This window comes from Neovison vison, chromosome 5 (genome assembly GCF_020171115.1).
Source record: "Neovison vison isolate M4711 chromosome 5, ASM_NN_V1, whole genome shotgun sequence".
Lineage (NCBI taxonomy): Eukaryota > Metazoa > Chordata > Mammalia > Carnivora > Mustelidae > Neogale > Neogale vison.
The window spans coordinates 112,259,534-112,286,609 of record NC_058095.1 but is presented as its reverse complement, the minus strand read 5'-3'; the positions used below and the strand labels follow the sequence as shown (position 1 = coordinate 112,286,609).

Genomic DNA, 27,076 nt, shown 5'->3' with positions numbered 1-27,076 from the left:
TTCTACCCACTGCTGCTGTAAACAGAAATCTCACTCAGCCTTGTCCCAAATTCTTGCACGGGAAATCTCTGCTCACCTGCCTTTTGAGACCCAGGTCTCCAGCAGGCACTCTCCAGAGGCAGAAGGAAGATGTGTTCCATGCAGGGCAATCAGTGGCTATGTGTTCCATTGTGGCAACCGGGATTCACAAGGGCAAAGCTGATCCACCGCAGCTTTCAGCTATAATCCCCCTGGAATCTGGCCCTGCTGTTAGAGGGATAATTATCTGGTTATCCCTGAGGCCAGTTCTTACAGTTTTCACATAAAAATCACCTCTTGCATAAGACATGAAATTTAAAACCATCCCTTCACAGATATCACTGAGTCACTCCATTACCTTTGGGACAGATATAAATTATGCATTCTTTGATTCTCTTTAAAATTTTAGAGGCACATGGGGACAGAGAAGGATCTCATTGGTACTAAAAAATATAAGGCATTCCAGAAAGAAACAATAACTTGTGTGATATTAACTGCTACTAGGGCTCCAAAGTCTCCCCGCTTGGTCAAGGAAATCACATAAAGCATGAAAAACTAACAGCAGGCTTGCATACTAATGACTGCTGGTGACAAGGACTCATTGAATGTCACTGCTTCATGTCCTCATGCTGCTCATTTTTCTTATCTCGGTGACTTCTCCTTCCACAAGACTGATGTACCCCTATGAATTAGCGTCCTTCTGGGTGTCTGCAACCAAGAAGGCACTCAGGAATGTCTGTGATCGAAGCCCATGCGCTCTTAACATTTCTCCCTTCCCCCCGGGTTCCACTCCTTAATACTGAGAGAATTTTTTGTACCACAGAAACGGTATTGTATGAATCCTCGGCAGCTAGTTTGGTTTTTACCTCTAAATGCTGCCAAGGCTTTACTATCATACATGTATTCATATTTCAGAGAGGGCGTGACATTTTCATAATTAGCATGAATAAAATGCAATGGCTGTCACTGCAAGAATAAAGAAATCTGTGTGTTCTCATGCTCTGCTGCTGCGATGACCTATTTCACACCAGCATCTGTTCCCTACTGATGAACTATTCCAGAAGCGGCTTGCAACACAGCCCCACACGTATGTTACCCACACAGACATGGCCATTCCACAGTCCACATTCGTTATTAACCTCACATCCCCCATTATTATTCCACTGAAGGAACATTCCGCAAGGATTCAAACCCACAATATACCGTTTGCCTCAGACGCCTGAGAACTTGAAAACAAATAAGAAGAATGGCATCCAAAAAAAGTAAAATCAAATCAATCCTGCCACAGAAGTTACTTCAATTGCGTGGTCCTCACAGCTGCTGATGAGGGTTTGAGGAGTTCTCTGACTTATGGGAGAAGTGAGACAAACTTCAGTATCCTGCTTTAAAGGCTTTCCTGAAGCAAAATGCACTGAGCAATATTAATTTTTCAAGCTAAAAATTAGAGGCATTTGAAAACTATTGTTCCCCCCAAACAGGAAAGAAATCGCTATTGAGAGACTAAAATGTGTACCACTGTCACCAAAAACATATGCCAACTGTACACAAAATGCCTTTAAGCCCTTGACCTAATGAAGTTAGTGACAGGATATGGATGACTAGAACAGAAAACGAAACTCAGGAAGAATTTTGTTCACGAACTGCCATATTTCTCCTGTCTTTTAACCAATTTTCCTCCTCAAAATTAGAACGTGGACTGCAAATCTCCACGGCTACTGCTGCATATGACAGGCTAAGTGCTATTTAAAATGTAATGTTATATGTGTCAATCTGGTAGGGAAAAACAAGAGCCTGTGGGAAGGACTTTTCAGGTAGGTAGGGGTCTTAAAAAGTTATAAAGATGCCAGTCAAGACAGTGAACCACAAAACACCCTTTCCTATCCAATTAGAAAACATGCAATATTATCCCCGAGTTCTGCAAAAGCAAGAATCCTTTCTGCCTGGGCACTCACTAGCATGGTCCCACTCTATTAACTTGACCTCCAGTGTGCAATACATCACTTTCTACTAAAATTAACCGTTTGGGTTAAAATCAATGCTTAGATAACATGAATGAAAATGATTTAATGGGTGAATCACACATGCTATTTCCGAAGTTTTTAATCTTTGTAATTCGCTGTAAACCCAAATCACGAGCGATGGAAGGGCAGTCAAGGGCTGTAACACTTCCACTGTTGAGTAAAACATACACTTCCGTTTTCAACTTTAATCCCAGCCAAGACATCTGTGCTATCTAAACACCGTCATGCTTGAGTTCTCAGCAAAGAGAAACCACTGATTTCCTACAAACTACTTTATCATAGTAGGGGACTTTCCTTCTCAAGAATCACTCCATTAGATATTCACACGGATGCACGACAGAGACACAGGGTGTGGAAAATCCAGGTTATTCAAGATTCTTCCACAATGATTGGCTACCCATGTTGAAAAACACTTAACTTCATTATGCATACACCTACTCAATGCTTTAGCAACTAGATACCATTTGAAATATGATAGGAAGGGAAATGGGCCAGTTAAAGATGTAAGTTCTTTTTCATTCCCTCGTGGAAATTTCTGCAGAGTAGGGTCTGAAAATAGAGACAACACTGAAAGTTTGCAAAACTTAGACTGTTTTTATAAAACAAACAGGTGAATCACAGGGAACTGCACTACTGCTGTGTTCTCTCCCCCAGCCTCCCTAACCTTGCCCCTCTGGAAATGCAAAAATACATTAGCTCCACTCTGGACAGATGCAGGTAACACAGAAGACTTCAGAAGGGGACTCCTGGGTGGTTCAGTGGGTTAAAGCCTCTGCCTTTGGTCATGATCCCAGGGTCCTGAGATCGAGCCCCACCTTGGGCTCTCTGCTTGGCAGGAGCCTGCTTCCCCTTCTCTCTCTCTGCCTGCCTCTCTACTTGTGATCTCTCTCTCTCTGTGTCAAATAAATAAATAAAATTAAAAAAAAAAAAAAGAAAGAAAAGACTTCAGGAGGCCATATTCAGTCCATATCTTCCAATCATCTAAAATCAGCTTTACTTAACTGTTTCTAAGAAGTGCCTCTGCCTTTCTTTCTAGCCTCCAATCTTGAAACTCTTCTCGAGAGGCTCATGTTACAGGCTGTGTTTACACTGGGGTTACTAGCAAGTAACCAGCAGCTCAAACTGCAAGACCAGGAGAGCAGAAGAATTAAACACAGATTCCTCAGGAATTTAGCCAAGTGCTGCCTATGGTTCTCTTCACCCAGTGTGAGATGCCTGCCTAGCCATTTGGAATTGTGTGCCAGCTTCCTCATCTGTAAAATCAACCCACAGAGGTGGCCTGACAGTCTGCTATGGTTACAAGGGATGGGGAGTTACACCTTGATAGAATCCAAAGGGTAATGGCCCAGGCAGGGGAGAATTCAGAAAGCACATCCTAGGGGCACCTGGTAGCTCATGATTCTGGCTCAGGTCAGGATCTCATAGGTCCTGAGATCGAGCCTCGCATCAGCTTTTGTGCTCAGCAAGGAGTCTGCTTGGGATTCTTCACCTCTCCCTCTGCCCCTGCCCCCACACTCACGCTCGCTCTCCCTCTCTCTATCTCTCTCTCTGTCTCTCTCTCTCTCTCTCTCTCACACACACACACACACTCTTTCTCTCTCAAATAAATAAAACTTAAAAAAAAAAGCAATCACATATCAGAAATATGCTGTAATATGCAAGTTCCTAAACACTACGAAGAAAAAAATGGAATAATTTACAGTCCACTGAAATATACTGACCTTGTGGTCTAAAGGGAAACTTGTGAGAGAAGATAATGGAACACAAAATATTTTCTTCAATTTGAAAGACAAGTCAGATAAAAAAAAAAAAAAAAACGTTAAGAAGGAAGAAAACTCGATCTTAAAAGCAGTCAGGGTAATTCTCTAAGAATTGCATATCTAATCCCAACATTTCTCTACTTAGCTGGCCCCAAATCCGTAACACGAACTGTTGTCACTGGATAATAGAAGCTATTTAAGGGTTTTAAACTAGGAGAGGAGGGGAGCATAAAATCGCTCCTTCTGCTTTTAAGACCCAATCCACTTGTCATTCAGGTTATTGCTTTCTCTAGGAAACCTCCCCACACCTCACCGTGAGATCAGAGGCCTATGGTATGATCTTGTAGGAACCTGTACTTGGTCCTGATATATATCACAGTTGTCATTATTTTTCAGTGTCTCGCTCGCCCCCCAGTGAGCTGTGCTGTCGAATATGGTTGACCCTGGCCACATGTGGCTAGTGAGCACTTGAAATATGGCTAATTCAAATGGAGATGTGCTTCTGTGTGAAACACATATATTTGGAAGACTACTATGGATTTCTCCAGAAGGAAGGTAGCCCTGCTAACACTTTGATTTCAGCCCATATTCCAACCTTAGTACTGAGAGAGAGGAAGTGTAGGTTGTTTAGAGCCTCTAAGTTTGTGGTCGTTGTTACAGCAGTAGTAACAAACAAATACACGTAGGTACTAGAAAGGTTTCCATATGTCAATCCCATATTCTTTGTCTTGGACAGCACTGGGTTCAGTCGTGAACTCCAGGAGGGCGGGGCCACTTCTATTCCATTCAGGGCTCCATAACCTGTCCTCAGCAGACTGCCTGGCTCCTGCTATTCAGTCCCAAGTCCTGGGAATGAATGCAGCACTTGAAATCAAGGCAGTTCCTCTCTTTTCAGAAAAGTGTAATCCATTCATTATTCTAATAAACATTTATTAAGCACTTACTCCAAGCCAGGTACTATGCAAGGTGCTGAGGACACAAAAATAAATAAGAAGTGGTTGCCAGGGGCTGAAGGGAGGGAGGGATAGGGAGCAACTGCTTGACGGGTGTGGGGTTTCCTCTGAGGATGATGAAACTATTCTGGAACCAGATAGCAGTGCTGGTTGCACAACACCGTGAACGCACTAAATGCTACTAAATTGTTCACTTTAAAATGGTAATTTTGGGGGGCGCCTGGGTGGCTCAGTGGGTTAAAGCCTCTGCCTTCAGCTCAGGTCATGATCCCAGGGTCCTGGGATCAAGCCCACGTCGGGCTCTCTGCTCATCAGGGAGCCTGCTTACCCCCCTCTCTCTCTGCCTGCTAATGATCTCTGTCTGTCAAATAAATAAATAAAAATCTTTATTAAAAAATGGTAATTTTTGTTATGTGAACTTTGCCTCAATAAAAAAATAAAATAGAATAAAATACATAAGAAATGCATGGTCCCTGGTCTCTGACCTCAAGGATCTCAGTGTAGCCCAGAGCTGCTTGTATGTAAGCATGTGTTGTCCAGAAAGCACTAGAGGTCTGAAGCCACAAGGTTGTATCCAGGACACAGCTGCTTCAGAGGGAGGCCAAGGGCAAGGAAGAGGATATGCCTAGATAAGGAAGTGAGTGCCAGGAAAATCTTGAAAACATGAAATGGGGGTGTTTGAGCTAAATCTTCAAAGATGAATAGCATTTAAAACAAACAAACAAACAAACAAACAACCATGCAAACTATGGAAGGACGTGTATTCCAGCCAGAGAGCATAGACATTTATAGTATCTCTAGATAACTTTTCAAACTGCTGGCATTCTGCATCAATTGACAACTGTCTGCTTCCATGTCCTTATTCTAACTGAGAGTCCTTACAGAGTAAAGCCTTAATTCTTAAAGTCACAGCTTCTGTAATCCACAAACTACTGTACCCACAATCACAAAACCTACAGAGGAAAGAGCTCTTTAAAATGGGAAACAATGGAGAAAGGAAATGGAAACCAGAAGCTTCACTGACTCTATGGGTGATCTAATCAAATGTACATGTAATATATAATTAGAGACGAGGAGAAAAGAAACCCTAGTTTTGTTCAGAGTTTGACCACACAGGACAGTCATTTGAAACCATCTGGCTTCTTATACAAACAAGATGTATAGACCAAAATGTAATTTAGGAAGTACACCAAGAAGTTATCAAAATCACAGGATAGACATCAAGGTAGATGAAACCTCTTGGCTTCTCTTCTGGTTGGGAAAGATATAAATACAACCTGAGAATATCAATAACAGGGATCTCAACTAAGAACAGACTCAAACTCAACTGTATTCTGGATAAAGGAAAAGCAGTAAATTGGGGAAAATGTTTTATATTTATGCTATAGGAGGATTTTATTTTACTGTAAAAATTTCTGACACACTTGAAAACTTTTACTTCTGATTCTTAATAATAATAAATGAAATACCAAATATTTTTTCTTAGTTCAAATGTTACCTCCCCAGAAAGTAGAATACCTCCTGCCAAAAGTAGAATCACTCAACAATTTCAATCAAATCACCTTGCTTGATTTCCCTATGATCGTTATGTGATACTTTCTGGTTCACTATCTGTTTATCTCTGCCTCCTCTCTCCAGAATGTGTGCTCCATTAGGGCATAGCTGGTATATCTTATTCCCTGGGTCATCTGCAGCACCTATAAGGGTGTCAACCCTTAGTAGCTACATTTGTTGAATGAATAAATAAACAAGAGATTCAAATATTCCCTGAATTAATTCCACATCTCATCTCTTCTCCCCAATGATTTACAAAGCTTTATAACTGAAATATTTATTAATTTTTTATCTATTCTAGAGATTATGCTAGATGTATTGAATATCGTAGGGTCAATTAAGAGCATGGGACTAGAGATCCTACGGTCTAGATAGGAGCCCAAGTTCCTCTAGTTGTGTGGCCTTGGGTAGACTACTTAACTTTTCTATAACTTGGTTTCCTCACTGGTAAGATTAAGTTATTAATATTAGTTATGTCATAATGTTTTTCTGAAGACTAAAATTACACAGAGTATTTCCTGGGACCTACCAAGCACTCACTAAATATAAACTCTAATGGGTTGAAATCACAGAGAAAAGAATAGTGGTTTAACAAAATACAGAGTTTTCTATCCTCAACAGGTATCAGGAGTTGAGCCATCTATACCCAGAAGAGTTCAAACAAGACTTAAGTATACATTTGATTGAGATATTGAAGAGAGGATTTACGCATCATAAAATAATTTATATAACTTTTAACATTGCCCTTTCTTCTCTTTGAAGCCTAAGATCCTATGGTCATGACTAACACCATAAACTGAAATCAAGAAGTACATAACACAGTTCCTAAATGCAAATACAAGGACCAGTTCAGCCTCCCATGTCCAGAAGATGCATGTGTACTATTTTCACAAGAGAGTCAATCTCTTCTCTGGACACGGGGAACTTCCTGTTGACCTCTGACCACTGACATCTACATTACTGATCTCCTCATGAGACCACATGGAATTAGAGATGGAAGAACACAGGAACTGAAGCCCAGGTATTCTTGGCGACACAAAAAGTTAGGCTTGCCTAGAAGGCTCATGTTAAAGAAAATTTAGAGTAAGCCTGAAGGAGAGAAGCTGCAAATGAGCCAAAACAAAGAAACAAACAAAGACAAATAAACATTACAGTTCTTAATAGGAGAGTAAAATTTAATTGTAATCAAATCCAAAGAAGCCCATGTCTTGATTGACGACAGCAGGACAGGAATCTAGGAAAAAGCTGACCTTTCCCAAAGAGACCTTACGCGTAGGGAAGAGTGGCTTCCAGGGGTTCTCTGAAAGGACCACCAATAGGACTGGCACAGAAGGTAGGAACAGGCATCAAAAACTGGGTATACAGGGCAAGCACCCAGATGCAAGGGGCTGGTGGTTGGGTCTTCTTAAAGGAAGGGGAGACCTGAAAAATCTAAATCCAGGCTCTGAGTGAGAGAATGAATCAGTGGGTTTCTTTCAAATTTGTGGTATCAGGACATAACCTGGGATACGTCCTTGAGATTCAGAAGACTATAAGTGGCTTGCTATACCAGAAAAGACCAATCAAATGGCATTCTGCATTTAATTTTTACATGAAATGTTTTTTTATCATACTCTAGTTGGCTACAAATTAGCAGTCTGTGTGTGCTTAGTCAGCTGACTTTCAGCTTTGTTTTTGTTTTTTGTAAACAAGAATGGATCCTTTCAGCCCCAAATAAGTAATGTTATGAGATTCACAGACATAGTACAACTTAATTCTCACCAGTGGAAGATTTAGAGCAGCTTCTCTGTGAGGTATTTTCAAGAGCTGACCAGAATAGCTGTGCCGACAACAGTTCATGTATGCTCAGGTGAATACCTAAAAATACACACTCACTCTCCTTTCTATAGCAGTGAAAGTCATTTCCAGTGACCCTACAAAGGACTTTGATGTCAGTGTGTGTTAGCCTCAGCTAAGTTGTTTCAAATCCTATATACACATTGGGGCAGGAGAGGGGCTTCTTCGAAAATTCTGAGGAGCTAGCCAAAAGTTGTTTTGAAATTACTCTATTTCTTCCACATTGTTTGCACACAATTTTTAGTAAGCTTATCGTCAGCTCAAAGAACTTCAGTTTATTTTTACAGGTAAGGTTCTACTTCATATCAATGGCATGCTTTTTGTGTGTATATATGCCATGTGTATAGAAACTTGCTTGAGTATTTAGGAATTTAGTTTAGAATCTTGAGAAGTTTTAAATGTAATGTATATATGTTATTGAGTATGCTGTGTTTACATTTAAGAACCTGTCAATTTAATATGGCTTGCCTGTCGGGAGATTAAGTGCAGCAGATGGTAATAAAAGTTAGGACTCTGTGTTGAAATATGATATATATTTATTTTAAGGCTATTGGAAGAGTTAGTTTATTTGGTAGACCCTGTAGTCTACCTTGTAGACCAAACACAGCAAAATACTGAAAGGGGAAGGTGTGACGCAAATAATTTTAATAATCTCTGATTCCTCATGGTTCCTTCTCGCATCACTATTTCACTGGTTTCAGCCAATCCCCAGAGAGGGGAAAAAAAAAAAAACCAAGAGCAAAAAACAATTTCTTTCATATACAATTAAAAACAATTTTTAAAAAATTTAAAATTTTCTCACAAGTCATACAGAATTATCGCAGAAATGGAGAAGTTTAAAAAGCATATTTCCAACCATAAGTGGTTCTAAATTATAAATGATAGTGTCCCTAGCATCTTAGTTGGTGTTTTTGGTTATCACAATAAACTGGAGGACTCCACTGGCCTTTACTACATAGGAGCCAAGAATGCTCAGCATCTTGCAGTGCACAGAACAGTCATTCACCATGGGAACTGTCCAACCTAAAATGTCACAAAGAGAAAATACAGAAAAATATAGAAACAGATGAAGAGCAGAAAATCCTCTCCTTCTGTTCATGATAAATCAAGTAGACATAAAAATATATAATGATATATAATGTCATACCATAATGCCACAGATCTACCATAGAATATCATAACTAAAATCACAGATCTACTTAGTATATATCATATCTGCATCCTGGAAACAGAGAAAGTATCCTTCCTCTCCAATATCTGTCAGACAGGCACAAAATTCAACAATGTATTATGCCACAATTAAAACATCGATACAGTCCCCCAAACAGGAAAGTACAGAAAACATTCTCTTATCATAATGCAATAAAACTATCAATTACTCACAAAACTAGAAAAAAAAATTCTCTGACTTCTGAAGAATTTAAACGTGTCTCTTAATTCTGGAGTCAAAAAAAGGAGAGCATCTAGAAAATACCTATGTAAAAATAAATCCATGGAATAGCTAAAGTAGTGCTCAAAGGAAAATTCATAGACTTCAATAGTTTATTAATAAACAAGGAAGAATAAAAAATAAAATAAGCTTCTAAGTTAGGAGTTAAGGGAAACAAAAACCACAGAAAGCAAAAAAAGGAATTAATATACATAGTACAAATTAATTGGAAAAGAATAGAGGATTAATAAATCAAAAAGTGGATACTTCGACTGTTAGCTAATCAAATCAAGGGGAATGGCGAAGGAGACTGATTCAATTAAAGAAAATAAGAATCAATAAGAGACAACACCAATATAGAGGACATTTTAAAAAATCGTAACAGATTTCTCTGCTCAATTCTGTGCAAATAAATCTCAAAACTTGGATGACAGAGATAATTTCTAGAACATATGGTATGCCAAACTGCTTCCAGAAGAGAGAAAAGATCTAATCAGACAATTACCATACAAATAAAGGAAGTTGTTAGTTACCACCAAAACTGGGAATACACACACACACACACACACACACAGCCTAGATGGTTTCAAGGCACAACTTGCCAAGCCTTTAAAATACAGGCTAATTCCAAAACCATTAAACTATTCCAGGGCACCTGGGTTTCTCAGTTGGTTAAATGTCTGCCTTCAACTCAGGTCGTGATCCCAGGGTCCTGGAACCGAATCCTGCATCAGGCACCCTGCTCAGTGAGGAGCCTGCTTCTTCTTCTGCCCCTTCCCCCTGGATGTGCTCCAACATGCTCTCTCTCTCTCTCTCTCGAAAATAAATAAACTCCTAAAAAGAATTTAAAAAATAAACTCTTCCAGAGTTTACAAAGCATCAGCAACATTGATACCAAACCTGACAGACTGCACCAAAAAGAAAATTATAGAGCAAACTCAGTTAGGAATAGCAATGCAAAAATCCTAAATTAAATACTGACAAATAGAATCGGATTTAAATAATAATGTGCCTGGCCAAATGGAATTTATTTCTGGAGTGTAGAGAATAAAAAAAATAAAAAAAAAGAACAAAAACTTAAGAAAAAATATGTCAGCGCCAAATCCCTCACTAGCTCACTAGTCAGACATTCGATGCCTTTTAGAGTATGATCGTTTTTATTTCCCACATTAATGTCACCAATCCGATGACATTCAGTCTCCTGTGTACTTACACCATGTCATATCTCTTGAACTCTGCCAATTTTGCGTCTGTGTTTGGAATATCATAAGACCAAACTTGCTCCCAGTTCTAAAGGTCCTATCCCCCCATCAAAACCAAATTTAAATATAACTCATAAGAAAAGCTTCCTTGATTCTCCCCACAATCAGGAACTTCTCTCTTTTTGTTGAACAACCGAAAAGCTTTCTCCATCTCTCTTACGGCACCTGTCACAGTTAACCTCGTATTACAGGGGTCCGTGCAAAGCACTGCTTCTCCTATTAGACTGGAAACTTTTTTGAACATAAGGGCCATGTCTTATGTTCCTTTGTAGGCCAACCACTGCAAGCACAGATCCTTACATACTTTCATGTTTTGACGTACAAACACAAAAATCCAGGGCATAAAAACAACAGGAAGCTGAAGACTGAGTCGTGGTTTCCCTATAAATGCTAGTGCATGTGCACAGAATGAAAGTTTCAAATCTGCACATCAGCAGGGCGGTGGCCACGCCAGCCCCACTACCGTCCTGCAGCCAGAGTCAGGGCAGCACTCAGCACTGGATGCACTCTGGCTCCAGACTGAGAAACTCTAATTACCCTCAGACTGCCAGAAAGCAGACAGCAGCAGCTACTGCAGAAGCCAGAAAGCAGCTAGAACCATCGATGCAGGGCATGGAGGTGACAGGGAGTAAAGAAGTCAGGATGGAATTGCTGGTTTCATTAGACTATTGGTTTGGAAGCAAGTGCTTCATGCTTACAATGCCGACCCAACCATACACACGCATCCCTTTCCTACTTCATTTTCCTGAAGTCCAAATATTAACCTGTGTCCTAAAATTTCACTGAAAATGTATAAGCTTGTGAGACAGTCATAATGTCGAGTTTCAAAATGTATGTGTAATTTGTTATGCGCAGCAGGGTCAACAGTCCTATCAAAATTGCACCAGAAGGTTTGCGAAGAACAGAATATTAAACAGAGCAGAGACTATGGGATTTAACGTGAGAAACTGACATTAAGTTAAAACGGCACTAAAAGGCCACATTCCGACCATGGTTGATAAACTTTTTGAGAATTGGACTTCCAATGTAAACGTGTTATTCTGGGTACAATTTCAAAAGCAATGAAATCCAATGAAATGACAAATTTCTAGTTCATTCTGAAGACAAGAGTTACAGTTTATTTTAAGACCGTGTCAACAAAGAAGTTGACATGGTTGACACTTTCCTGTAGGGAAACATAGCAGTTGTTTTTTTTTTCCTCCCCTGTTTTTCATGTTGCTCTGTCCCTCCTTCAGAATGTGCCCTTCACAGATGTTCAAAACTTGTGCTCCTGATTTTCCTTCTACTTCACTAATGCTCCTTCCTCTTTGCAGACTCTCCACATGCCCTGATAGTTCAGTGGTTGTCAGGGCTCCATACTCAGCTCTCATCTGCACACTTGGCCACAACTATTTACAGCGATTCATAGCTTCAACACTAACTGGCACTAACAGTCTTATGTCCCCAAAATCTATCTCTGGGTAAGAATCATATAACTAAGTATCCCCAGCTCATCAGCCTCATATACATAAATTATATTCACTTTCTCCATCCAAATTGGGAGACATTGAAAGATGGTCTTCCAAATATGTCCATGTCTTCATGTCCAGAACCTTTGGTTATGTTACTTTACATGGTAAAAAGGATTTTACAGATAGAACTTAGTTAAGGGTCTTGAGATTATCCAAGTAGATTAATATAGTAACAAAAGCACTTCCAAGAGTCAGTGTTAGAGTGATTCAATGTGAGAAACTCTTGACTGGCCATTGTCCGTTTTGAAGGTGGAAAGGAACTATAAAGCCAAGAATGTAAAGAGCCCTTAGGAGCTGGAAGACAGAAGGGCAGATTCTCCTCTAGAATGTTCGGAGGGAGTGCAGCCATGCTATGTGCCTTGATTTTGGCCCAGTGAAACCCATTTTGGACTTACTACAACCAGAACTGTAACATAACCATGCTATATTGTTTTAAGCCACTAAATTTGTGGTAATCCGTCACAACAGCAAGAAGGTACTAATACTACCAATTTTCCCAATTGCCACTCTACCACATGACTTGCCAAGACCTATTGATTCTTCCTCCTAAATCCTTTATGTCTCCTGCCACCCATTTGTTCTTATTCCGATGGGTACTTCCTGAGAAGAAAAATGCATCCTGTGAGTCTTCGCTAGTCTTCCTGTGTCTACTCGGGCCACTGCCTCCCCCAACCCTAACCTGGGCAAGATCAGTCTTCAAACTGCCCCCAGAAGACCTTTACAAGACACAAATCTGATAGTCTCAAGCCAAATGGCTCACTATTGACAAGAGAGTGACAATGAGCTTCTTTACCAAATAAAAGGGCCTTCATATTTTAACACTTACCCAACTAACCAATTTTAATCTCTGTCCTCTGTCCAAACCTGGTGCCCCACCCAGCATTCCATTCACACTTGGTACTTCATCTTCACTCCATACAATGTTCTCACTACCTGTTTAACTGGCAAACTCCTGCATACCTTTGAATACTGATTCAACTTTGTTGGCAAGCTCTGGAGAATGAGCTCCTTGAAGGCAAGGACCTCTCTCCATCTCTTTCACCACAATGCCTAGCCCAGCCCTCACTCTAAACAAACAGAAGGAACAAGTTTGTCCTTCACATGACCTCTGGCATATGCCTGATCTATCTTTCTCTTAGTTTTGGCTCATACTTGGCTTTGGAATTGCTTTGAGAAATAACCCCACAAGACACCATGCCCTCATAGGCCTATATTTTCAAGAAGCAGGTGCTAGATTTGAGAACTGGTACTCGAACAACCAGCCCTGGCATCATGGCCACTTCTTCCAGTGCTAAGAACTTCACCTTGAAAGATTGGGAACAAGAGGCACCTGTCAGTCCCAATTCTGCTACAGGTAAGACTGGCTCAAAACTCCTCTCATGCCCCCCCTTCACTTTCCCTTCTTGGTGAGAAAGAATTCCACTTTCAGTTCTCGGCATAGTAAGTTTTTGTACTTTCAAATCATTTCATTCCTTTTCCCTGGCCCACCTCCAATTTCCTAATATTGTGTTTAAAATATGGAGATGAAAATTAGACTCAAATATGGGCTTTATCAATGCTGAACACTGTGAGTGGATTATTTTATGATTCTTGTGTGTTACATTCTGGCTAATGCAACCCCAGATCATGTTCTCCTTTTTGATAACAGCCCTATATATTGCTGACTCATATCCCTGAGTGACAGGGTGAGAATGGCTTTTTACCTGCAGAATACTTACATGTCAATTCCGTTCTTTATGATGGCTAGGATAATCTATCAGTATTTTTTCACAGAAATATAAAAACCTCACACTTTTGCAAAGAACTGTCTAATGCACTGACAGTAGAGCTCATCTTGACTTGATGTTCCAATCTATAATTGGAACCATTAGACTCGAATCAAAGCCTCACAAAGTTCTCTAGCCACTTTCTTCATTTTAAACATATGTTATATATTTATGTGGGTAACATTTTAGTTCAAAATAAAAACAAACGCGCTATCCTTTACCTGTCAGTTTAGAAGCCGTGCTTCATTTTAGAAGCCGTAAACACCAGAAATAATGAGTTAGACAGACCATGTGGAAGTAGTTTCAGGGACTATCCTCTGATTCCATTAACTTCTGTGCATTTTTTTCTTTTAAATCTATGACTAGAAAGACACAGTTGAGAGCAGAGGATGCTTTTTAAGTTAATCTGCCTCTCTGATAAAGCCATAGAAATGGAGGCTCAAATTATGTTTCTGAAGTAAAATGGAATAAGATAAACAAAAAATTTCATCTCTAATTGGCTCCTGGGGAAAAAATCTCAATGCAGATTAAGTATGTTTCTATTAATTCAAGTAAATTAGTTCATTTTACTTTCTCACATTGATGTGATATAATTGAAGCATGCACATTTAAAAATTTTTGGCATACTTTAAAGATAAATTTAATATTATCTCATTAAAACAGATATATAAATGAGTGGATTTGGAGTGCAAAAATCTGGATCACAGTTTTAGCTCATTTGTTCACTATCAGATTGAAAAAGTCCCATCACCCCCTCTAGATCTCCATTTCTTTTATGCAGTAATAGCAATCAGTAATCACACCTCGTCTTTATTCCTTTCTTGTGAGTATGGCTGGGAAACCCATACTACACTTAAAGGAATGAATAATAAGATAAAAATACAAAGCTGTAGTGGGGACCAGTATAGGCTTTAGAAAAGGACCTCGCACTCCAATGTGGGGAAGTGAGGTTGAAATTTGAAGCTGAAATTCTTACTTGCCCCCCATTTCTTATGCTTCCTAGAATAGGGCTTCTGAGCTATAGCTTCTTCATCAATCCATCACACTAATGGCACCCATTTCAAGACATTGTTCTTAGAGTAGAAAATCTACTCAGAATCTTAAAAAATAAATGATAAAAACAGGGCTACTCTAGTGATATAAAATGTGTGGATGCAGGACCTTTCTCAGTCTAACTCGGCCTCAGATCCATATATAGCAAAATCTTAAAATCAACAAATGAGATTTAAATATTGTTGCTTCCAATACTGAGGTCTCCATGTATCTAAACTCTGTGCACTTGTCCAATGTGGAATGAGGAAGTGGTATTTTAAACACAAAGAGCACTATGTCAGACTTCTATTTCCAACTGTTGCTGGACTAAATACTCAGGAAAACTATCCTGTCAGAAAACACCTACATATTGGATAAACTATAACTAGCTCACACATAAACAATTGCTGAGCTCTCCAGAAAACAAGGGAAGCTAATAGAAAATGGGATCCATAAACTAAAATCATAAAATGGTAAGAAAACCCTGAAGCTAAGGCTTCCCTGAGGACAAGTGACTAAACCAGGTACCCACAGGTGGATATTATTATTATTATTTTAAGATTTTATGTATTTATTTGACAGAGAGAAATCACAAGTAGATGGAAAGGCAGGCAGAGAGAGAGAGAGGGAAGCAGGCTCCCCGTTGAGCAGAGAGCCTGATGCGGGACTCAATCCCAGGAACCTGAGATCATGACCTGAGCCAAAGGCAGCGGCTTAACCCACTGAGCCACCCAGGCGCCCCAGACAGGTGGATATTATTAATGAGAGAAGAGGAGGGCTATTAACACTGAGACTCCTAAATTGAACCTGTACTTGAAGAAAACGCACCGTCAGTATGTGTGAACACTAGAAGCTAACAATCTGTAGCAGAGGAAATAGATAGAAAGCCTACCTGTCCCTGCCTGTTCCCAGGATAAAAAATCCAAAAATGAATATAAAAATGTAACAGTCTTCCCTTAAAATCTACACCAGGAGACTAGATTTCACATGGGTGTGGTGTTCAAATTTATATTACTTGGGCTTTCAGGAAAACCACAGGCCAAATAAATAAATAAAAGCTGCCCTAAGCACACTCTGATGCCCAGCTGAAGAAGAGGCAAGTCTAAACCAGAAAAAAAACAGCATATTTAATGCTTTAATTATCTCAGGCTGCCATAGCAAAATACCATGGACTGGGTGGCTTAAACAACTGAAATTCATGTTCTCCTAGGTCTAGAAGCTGGAAATCTGAGATCAGGGTGTCAGGATGGTCAGGTTCTGGCTTCCAGACAGTTGCCATCTCATTCTGTCATCCCATGGTGGGAAGAGAGACAGAGATCTGTCCCGTCTCTTTTTATAAGGCTACAGGCCTATCTGCATAGGGCCGCACCATGAATACCTAATTTAACCTCAATTACCTCCTAAAGTTCCTATCTCCAGGTACAGTCACACAGGAGTTAGAACTCCAACATATGAATGGGGGGTGGATTCAGTCCATAGCAATTAATATCATTCTTCATAATTTCTTTTTTTTTTTTTTAAAGATTTTATTTATTTGACAGACAGAGATCACAAGTAGACAGAGAGGCAGGCAGAGAGAGAGAGGGAAGCAGGCTCCCTGCCGAGCAGAGAGCCCGATGCGGGACTCGATCCCAGGACCCTGAGATCATGACCTGAGCCGAAGGCAGTGGCTTAACCCACTGAGCCACCCAGGCGCCCTCATTCTTCATAATTTCCACAGATTAAGTTCAGCCAAATATGAGCTCACAATCAACTATTACAAAATGAAGATAAGAAACCGAGTCACCATGGGTAGCAGTCAGAAGTACCATTAAGTCAGAGGTTTAAAACTTCAGTGGCCTCAAATATTAGCATGACCCAATACAGAATATAAAAGAATTATGTTCCAAATGGATAAAAAAATAAAGAACATTTCTCATGAGCAAAAAATAACACTATCAAAAAATATTCAGTCAGACTTAACAGATAATAAAATAGATGTTTTTGGAAATTAAAAAGAAAATCTTTGAAATTAAAACTCAGTGATACCTAGGGGTGCCTGGGTGGCTCAATGGGTTAAAGCCTCTGCCTTCAGCTCAGGTCATGATCCCAGGGTCCTGGGATGGAGCCCCACATCAGGCTCTCTACTCAGCAGGGAGCCTGCTCCTCCTCTCTCTCTGCCTGCCTCACTGTCTACTTGTGATCTCTGTCTGTCAAATAATTAAATAAAATCTTTAAAACAAAAACACCTCAGTAATACCTAATACCACAAATTAGCACACAATCAGAAAGAAAAACTAAGTGTGCTAGAAGGCAGACTTAAAGGACAAAGACCAATCACAGCACAGTGTGACAAAGTAATCATGGGGAATGTGAAAGAGGTACAAGATGTGGGTAGAAAATGACAAGAAATACATCATGATCAAAAGTTTCTTTATCCAAAGATGCCATAAAGAGAGTGAAGAATTAACCTACAAACCTGGTAAAGGTAAAACCCACAAAGGATTTTAGATAGCATACATAGAGAATGCCTCTCCATCAAAAGATAGATGACCCAAAAGAAAAATGGGCAAACATCTGAAACAGATACTTCAAAGAAGAAGAAACACAAATGACCCATAAACTTATGAACAGATGGTCAAATCTTAACCAGAGAAATATAAAAGTAAACCATGAGATACCAGTCAATACCCAAGATTGGAAGGTGAGAGTTAGAAAACCTGTAGTTTCCAAATATTGACAAGATGCAGAGCATTGAGAACCACTGTGAATTTAAATTTGTACAACCACTTTTTTTTGTTTTTTTTTTTTTTAGGAGAGAGAGAGTATGTGCACATATATGCAACTGGATCGGGGAGGGGCCGAGGGAGAGAATCTATTGGAGGCTCCCTGCCCTGTGTAAAGTCTGACTCAGGGCTTGATCTCATGAACCTGAGATCATGACCTGAGCTGAAAGCAAGAGTCTAGCCTTTAACCAACTGAGCCACCCATGTGCCCCAAATTTGTAAACCACTTTAGAAAATAATTTGGCATGACATTTGAAGATGTACATATCCACTGACAAATCATTTCAACTGATTAAATCTACTTCAGAGGAAAACACTTACACATAGGAATCTGACTTGAGAAAGGTCAAAGGTCTTAGCAGCATTGTTTGTTAAAGAAAAAAAAAGAGAAAATCCAACGATGAGGAATTCAAATTAAGTCCACCAACAGATCATTAAAAACTTTTGACATACTCATACAACAGAATATCTCACAGCGTGAAAATTAATGAATTGTAGTTACACTAATCAACATGGGTACATCTCAGGAAAATAATGTTGACTTAAAAAAAGCAAAACAGAACTGACTATATAAACTTTGAAAACCTATAACAATATATTGTGTACAGATGCATGTGTAGTAAAATCATAAGACAGAACACTGTAATCACAGAGTGGTTTGGTGGAGAGGGAGGTGAGAGAAACAAAGCAAAGATGGGGAGACAGAAGACACTTGATTTATTGCTGATAACTCCCTTTCTTCAGCTGAGTGGCACATGCACAAATGCTGTTTCATTCTTTTTTCATAATGTAAATATATGTGATGTATTTTTCATTACACGTATAAAATATTTCATGAAAATTCTAAAAACAGCACAGGGGAAGGGGGTGAGCAGCAAACTCTGAGCAAATCTGGGGACGTGACCAGGTATGTCTTTGGTTTCCTCCCACCTGCGTCTTTTCTCAACATTAAAGGCACATCTAATCGGTTCCACCCACAAATTGCCAACGGATTATGTGATAATCATGGTTTGCGCTAATAAAAGTTTGAGGTGACTCTTCCAAGGGAACCTTTGAAGTCAAAAGACCAGCTTGGGCTTTGAAGCACTCCCCATCACCTGCCCATCTGCCGGGTGTCACCTTCCCTCCGCAGCTCCCATCACTGCCGGGCTCTCAGTGGAGGGGACTGGAGGATTGGCCTGCAGACCACTTCAAACAGTTTCTTGGAGCTGATCTGAGATAGCTAATTACTCCTAATTATCACAACACTATGTATGTATTTTTTACAATATATGGTCGGCAAGTTTTTAATCATTCATCTTAGTGGGAGGAAAAAAAAGGCACTTGAACATCTTTTTGACTAGATATGAAACATAAAAGGACTCTAGGAAAGTGTACCAGTCCAACTTCTTGTAATTTGATTACCATTTAAACATAGTGAGTTTTGGATTCAAGACTTTTATTACTGCATGTCAGCTAAACAATGTTTCCGGAAACATTCAGTCTTTATAAACATAATTTACTGTATATGCGGTAATAGACCATCTGGGACAGGTTAAAAAAAAAAAGTGTGATTACCTTATGCGAACATTCATGTGGTTTTATTCACAGATGCTTTAAAATACAATTATTGTTGTACTTTTTAAAATAAAAATAAATCTACACAGAATGGGAAAAGAAATCCTAGAGGGAAAAAACATTAAGGACTGGGCCATTTGATTTTTCCTGATTAACTTTTGTATTTAATAGAATATCAATATCTATTAGTAGTTGATTTATACTAATTAATCAAATTATTTTGGTTGAATTTTCATTTTTATATCAGAATATAAAGCTTATTGGTATAGATTCTTCTATGTTCAAATTTAATCTTAATAAAATATATTAGGGAAGGGAGAAAGGAAGGGAGAAAAAGGAAGAAATTAAGACTTATGTAAAAACAGCCTACATGATTCAATAAGCCAACTTGTGCAATGATATCAGACTGCTATCCTCCTCTGCAGTGAACAGGTCTTAAAAACACTACTATTTATCACAAACTCTTCTAAAGTCAATTTTGGTTTTGATGAAGTTGATGATTATTCAACATTCTGAAAATCAATCTCAAGTAGTAGTTGCTCATAATGATTTCTTTGTCAGGTAACTATAAAAAAACAATTGCAGAAACTATTAAAGTTCAGTATTCTGTATCACCGAAGTTTTCAAAAACATCAGTAGCTATCATTATAGCTATTCAGTAATGATATTTGGCTAGTGTTTCATATATGAACAGAATAAATGCCAACTAATCCTAACAATTGCTAGTATAAAATTTTTGCTAATAATTATTCTAGAGGAGAATAACAGCCTAGGGTCTAATAGAGACTGTCCTAGAGTGACCTCCAGGGAGTCTATTTATCTTCCTGTCGTTTTTGTGGATTATTTCATTGGCAACAAAGAGATTCTCCTATTTTGTCCAAACTGCATGTTCAAGTCTACACAAATCCAGGGAGAAGGACTAAAAGGAAAAAATGATTCCATAGCCTTACCTCCTGATGGGGTCAGAAATAAAATTCTTTGGGGATGGGGTAATTGGGAGTTTGAGGGGTAAGTGGGAGTCTGGGATTGAGGGAGGAAGCCCTTTCCAGATCTTTGGGGGCAGCTGCAATTTCCCCAACTTTGCTCTCTTGGTTCCCCTGCTTGGAGGAAACCCTTAAAATAAAACAAAACAAAAATCCCTTCAAAGCTTACCTGGAAGGTGAAGGGAAACGAGAGCTCTTACAGTGAGTGTTCATCAGGCAGCAGGAGTCAGAATGGGTGGTGGGGCAGACTCACCTATGAAGACCCACCTGGATTTACAATTCTGCCGCTGTCCTCCACTGCCCCCAGCATATACTGGGACTCCTTCTAAAATAACTCATCAGCCTTTTCTTAACTCCTCCTCCTCCTTCCTTCAAATCAATGACTTATTTTGAACAGAGGAAGCTGAGTTGAAAAGTGCACTGAAACCGGCATTTCAGCCAATTGAATCTACTTGGGTTTTTGGACTGAAGTCCAGTCCTCCTGTCTTCTACAAGGTCAGCCAGGAGCTGTGCCCTGATGTGCCCTCTTCTCTAGGATTGAGCCTCATCCATACCAAGGCCTGATTGTGCTTGGGTGAATGAAAGTGTGTGGAATTGCAAGGAAAGGGGGCAGAAGAAATTCTCCCAAGATGCACAGGTAATCTTCTCCTTCAGACAGCTCTCTTCCCTCTGCAGCCTGGAATGCTCTATCCAGAAGTGTGGACAATTCTTTGAGGAGGGGACTCTGATTGTCAGCAAGTGAATGGCAGCCATGAAAACAGCAAGAGGCCTGGGTCTGGGAACAGAGATCAAGTACTTAGCTAGACTGTGCTTACCTGCTGTCAATAGTAGGAATAAAGCTTAATTGGTACATGTATATACACACAATCCCTCAAAATAGTATCTTCATATAAGTAGAGTTACATTTGTATTAAAAAAGTATTTAAAAATTATAGGCAATGTAGCAACAATTACTGCGTTATCCTTTTGTTTAGTTAGTGCTTTAGTTCACAAGGGTAATTTGGATTTTGTTAAATTTGTAGGAAAAGGCTGACAAAGGTCCCACACTATCTCATCTTTGGCTAATACAGTAGGTAGCTGGGACAGGCCAGGTACTGTCCTGCCTTCTGTTTATTACCTCCCTGAACTTTCATGACAACCTTGGGAAGTAGGTATTATTATGTCCATTTTACAAACGAAGAAACAAATGTTGAGGGAATTTAGGTAACTGCTCATGGTCCCACAGCTGTTAGAAGAGCTAACATTCAAACTCAGACTTACCTCTAAAGCCTACACTCAGACTAAAGCACTAGTCATCGGGAAATGGTGCACATGGTGGACATGGAGGTGCTCCTTCCAGTCTCCCTTTAAGAGAAGACACTACAGGAGCACAGCTGATGGGACAGTTGCTGTCGCTTTGCATGCACAGTGGCCTTCCTCTGAGACCATGTTTCCCTGGGGCTGAGCCTGGGGGCGGGTAGCAGAATTGGCCCATTCCTACGGACCCCGGGATTGCCTCTAGAGTTGCACTATCCAGTTTGGCAACCACTAGCCTTATGTGGCTACTGAGCACCCAAAATGTGGGTAGTGTCACTAAGGAATTAAATGCTTATTTTTATTTCATTTTAATTAATTTTAATCTAAGTAGCTCCAAGTGGCTCTTAGCAATCATGCTGGACAACACAAACATACAACATTTCTGCTGTTGCAGGAAGTACTATTAATCTGTACTGCCCTGAAAGGACAGATTTGCTTAGGGAGATCACTGGGGTGAACTCTACACAGATCCAAAAGAGAAGGAAGAGAGACTTCCTTGAGAGGCACTTCCTTTTGCGACAGTGAGCAATGGACACCAAAAAGGTTGCCAGAGGAAGAGCTCAGGCAATCCCGCAGGAAAGGGTGTGGAGAGCAGAAAAGGAGAGGGTTGGGGACACAGATCCCAGATGATTCAGGGATGCCTAGCCTTCTTGGTCTGGACCCACAGGTGAGGACAAAGTGGTGCCACAGGTAGGGGAGAGTGACATTCACGTCAGAATGGGGTTTGGTGGGCAGGATTTTATATTGTGATTGAGTGAGATGGAAAACTAGGGCTCAAGTGAGTAAAGGTTTGAGAAGAAAGGAGTTTTATGATGTATTGAAAATAGGAGTTATTTACATTTTCTTCCTCTTCAGTTTCTCCTACGCTCTTCTTTGTCCCTATCTGACTCTGATCTCCTTATTAAAAGAAGAAAACAACCTTCTTCTCCCTCTTCTTCTTTTACCTTCCAGTCACCAGAAAAAAATATATAACTGCAATAAATATTTTATTTTGTCCATGTATTAGACTTTTATGTTCATTGTTCTTCACACAGATTAATTGAACATTAAAATTTTTCTTTCTCAAGAAGAACTAACCGCTCTTTTAGCATGTATGACGGTCCTCAGTTAACATTCCTTTATAGGGTCATTGGGTCAATGGCGAGGGGAGGCCACATTTTTTTACTTTCATCAAGGTACTTTCACGGGAAATACAGGCTAACAGTTTTCTTGTGTAAAACAAAAATAAAACACTAGTGGAAATAAAATATAAAATATGCATATAAAATTTCACTTACTGAAGAGCTAAAATCACGGCAAAGGTTTTTTCCTTCAAACAACCAACTTTAGGAGTTACTTGCAAATTGGAGTCTCTTTTTTTCTTTACTGTACACAGGAAAATGAAAGATTCATATTGACAGTTTTAAACTCTAGTCTCAATGACCAGATGTGCTCTTATTAATGGGATCTATGAATTCTTTTTCAGAATGTGTGGAATTAACCAGTTCGACTGGAAAAGCAACAGAGTGTTCATATATAGCTTGAAAATACCGATTTCGAAACACAGATGTTCTACCAAATCCTCGCTTGCTTATTCTCAGCTAAATTCAACCTCTGAGCTTTAAAAAGATTTTCTAAACTGTTAAGGACAAAAAAAAAAAAAAAAGACATTATACATTTACATCTGGCTCTATCACCATTTAGGGCATGCTATTACACACATTAAACATCTGGGCAAGGGGAAAGGATCTATTTGGGAGCTTCTGGCTACCATGACAACAGAAGGACACAGTCTCTCAAACCGTTCAGTCTCTGCTCTTCTACTTTTGACACCACTGCAGCCCTTCCATGTTTATTCCAAAAGCCGAGAGTAAGTGCCACTTTAAAACCACAATCATCACAGTAAGCAATATTGATGTGTGGAAGGTAAGTTCCTAGGGGATGCTTCTCTTGCTTGTGCACTAGTTCAATATTATGGATAAGTCAAATCCCCTCCATTTGCAGCAATGCTGTTAAAATAATTTGGATTTTATGGCTTTTAGACGTGGGAGTCTTCTATTTCTGAGTTACGGGATGGGTCCTAGTGAAATGGTCTTAAAAGAAATGGTGAAAATTTGCCACGATTATTTTTCCTGTTAAGAAGTCTCCCTTGTGGATATTCGAAACATTTACCAACATTTTAAACGGCATCGAATATGGACAATAATTACAGCTTCCATGTATTAATGTTTCCTGTACATTGAATGTATAATGCACCTTGGACATAGCATTTTTCCATTTATTCTTCAAAACTCAGTATTATTATTTAGCCCTCACAGTTTCAGAAACTGAACCATGGACAAAGGTATGTCAACATTCACTCAAAGAACTATTTACTGAGTACTGACTACGTGGCAGGCTCTGTGCTAGGCTATACCCTATCCCTACCTTCAGGGGGCTTACCATCCATGAGCAAGGTCTGGTCCAAAGGGAAACAAACAGGGAGGAAAGCAGGCAGAAAGAGAATCTGAGTCTGACCTCAAAACAAAACACAAAAGCTCAGGTCTGACTGACTGACGTGGTTACCAAGGGCCTCAGAGTCATCTCTGACTCACCTCTGCCTGTCACACTACACATGCAATCTGCTGAACAGATCATGTTGGCTCTGGCATGCAATAAATCCAGAAGATGACCACATCTAACCACCTAGTCCAAATCACGGCCATCTCTCACCTGAGCTATTTCATGGGCTCTTGAAGAAACTCCCAGTGTCTGGCCCTTTCTCCACTTACTCTCAAGAGAGCAGCCACCTGGGGTCTTGCTGAAATGTTTAATCACACCATGTCACTCTTCTGCCCAAGACCTTCTGACTTGTCACTCAGAGGAAGAGCAAAGCCCTTACTAAGGCGCTGCAGGCCTGGCTCAGCATGGGTCTGTCTCACGTCGTCTCCTGCCCCTCACTATCCCTGCTCACTGGTGTCCAGTCGCGTGGGCTTCAGGGCTTCCCCGCCCACACCGAATACATCCATCGCTTTTGCACTTCAAAGCCCCACACTTGCTGTTCCCTCTGTCTGGAACTCGCTTTCCAAGACATTTGCATTTGTTCCCTCACTTCCTCTGGCCTTTACCCAGTGTACGCATCTCCACAAGGCATTCTATGATCACCGTATTTAGGAATGCAACTCTCCCCAAACATTCCCTATTCTCCCCTTTTTGCTTTATCATCCTTGTAGTTACCAATCCCCACCTGACATGTTACACATTCTACTCATTTCCTCTGTTTATTGGCTCCCTCTCTTAGCTCTCCCCAACTCCAGATAGTCTGAAATCAGACACTAATAATTAGCGTTTTTTCCCCCCTGAAAGCCAAATAAGTAGCATAACACTCTCCTCCCAGAAATATCTGGCAGTCCCCTACAAAAACAAAATAAAACAAAACAAAAAAACAAAAAGAAAAAAGAAAAACATGCTTCAGGAAGCAGAGTTTTTGTCTGCTTCGCTCAGAGCCTTCTCCACATGACCTATAGTGCTTTGTACATTATAGGAGCTAAAAATTTGTTGAATGAATTAATATTTTACTGTATCTCGTATACCAAACCAATTGAAAGAGCACCAAAACTCTGAAATGTTATTGTCAGAAGTGCTATAAACACATTTTGTGGTTTGAATAGTTGGGCCATTTCCCTGAGCTTACTTCATCTGTTCATAAAGGGGACTTCTTGCCACCTGCATGGCTCATGAACACAAGATACAGGGATTGCTAGTGAATCTTAGACTCTGGAAATACTTCTAACTGACAAAGGCAAATGGTAAATTGCAAAAAGCATGACACAGCTGGTTTTCATCTTTATAGCAACTTGTTAAAACAAATATTAAACTGTGGGTGATGCAGTGTCCTATGTATAACATTGTAGGAAAGGGTTTAAGCCCCCTTAAAATATACTGTTTAGAATGTGAAATCATTTTTCTAAGGATCCCAGGAGTAGTTTAACAGGAATTCTGAAGGCCACCAAGCTGACAAGAACCTACAGAGGAAAAATGCTATTCTCTCTCTCACACTAAGGACAGCCCTGTGGTAAAACGTTGCTATCAGAGAGAGAAACACTGCTAACCCACTTACAAGTGTTAGTAGGATCTTGACTAGATTTAAGTGAAAATACTAAGTGTTAGTGAGCTAACTGAATACCAGGGAGGTGGTCAGGATTCTGTTGAGAAGGTGGGAGAGTCTGTAACGAAGATAATAAAGTCAAAGTACTAGAAGAACTGGCAGAAGAGTATATAGTCTGTGTTTCTTGTGTGAAGAACTTCCCCTCTTATGAATAACACTTTTTCTTTTTCCTTACTTTGGAGTTACCAATTTACCCTAAATAACTAATTTGTAACTGTAGACCTTATTAGTAAAATGTTCCTTATAAACTCCCCTACTTTTCAACCAGTATCAGCAGTAATAAATTAATACACCCTTGGGAGCAAAGCTACCAAAAGTTGGTCTGGTCACAGAGAGAACTCTGGCCCAGTGCGCATTTAGCACCTTGAAATCCCTCCAGTGCATCACACAATAATCCTGTGATCTGGCCAATAATCCTGTAGGGAAAATATTAGAATACTCATTTTATAATTAGGAAAACTGAAGCTCATGGAGTTATAGTTCATATGGGGCAAATGTGGTCACTGAAATCCTAGGCCATGGACTCCAGAGCCTATAGCTCTTTCTACCACACAGCATGAGTTCTCTTAAAGGAAAATTAGGTCTCTTCAGAGATGCATGATAGGTCTAGGTAGAGATGAGGATGCCTTGGCCATACTTCAGGTAGAGGTATCTTAGGAAGGGTCTATAGTCCTTGACCCTAACTTACATCTCTCTAAATCCCACCTTGAGCTTAGGGTATTGTATAGACTTGGGCTAGCAGATTCCAACTCACTGAGCTAAGAACCAGGCAGGCACAGGCATGAGTAGGAGAGACTGTGCCTGGCACCTGTGATGCAGAACGGTGGAGAACAGTTCTTCACAGGACACTGCCCTGACAATACCTTCCTCTGTTCAACACTCCAAAAAATGTCTTAGAAACATATCCTCTTTGCTACTAAAGACACTTCCATGACCAAGTCCTTAATTCAATACATGGAAAAATCATCTTATTTTGTGGATTAGAAATGGGCAGGAGTATGGGTAGGACAAAATACCATTTCTGGTTGAGTAACCGGATAATGGGAATGCTGGATTTTAAACAATGCAAATCTCTTCCCCCAAATCTTAAATTATTTCTATTCTGTTAGTGTCACAAATATTTTACCTTCTATGTGAAAAACATTGTGCTAGGTGTCAAGGATATAAAAATGAGTAAGAGATGATTTCTTACTCTCAAGGAATCATC

At 39.8% G+C, this 27,076-nt stretch overlaps 1 protein-coding gene across 7 annotated transcripts in view; it reads right to left on the bottom strand.

Moving 5' to 3' along the window:
• ENOX1 (ecto-NOX disulfide-thiol exchanger 1) overlaps positions 1 to 27,076 on the bottom strand; it is a 568,173-nt gene that overhangs the window by 359,400 nt on the left and 181,697 nt on the right. The gene's annotated exons all lie outside the window — the stretch shown is intronic.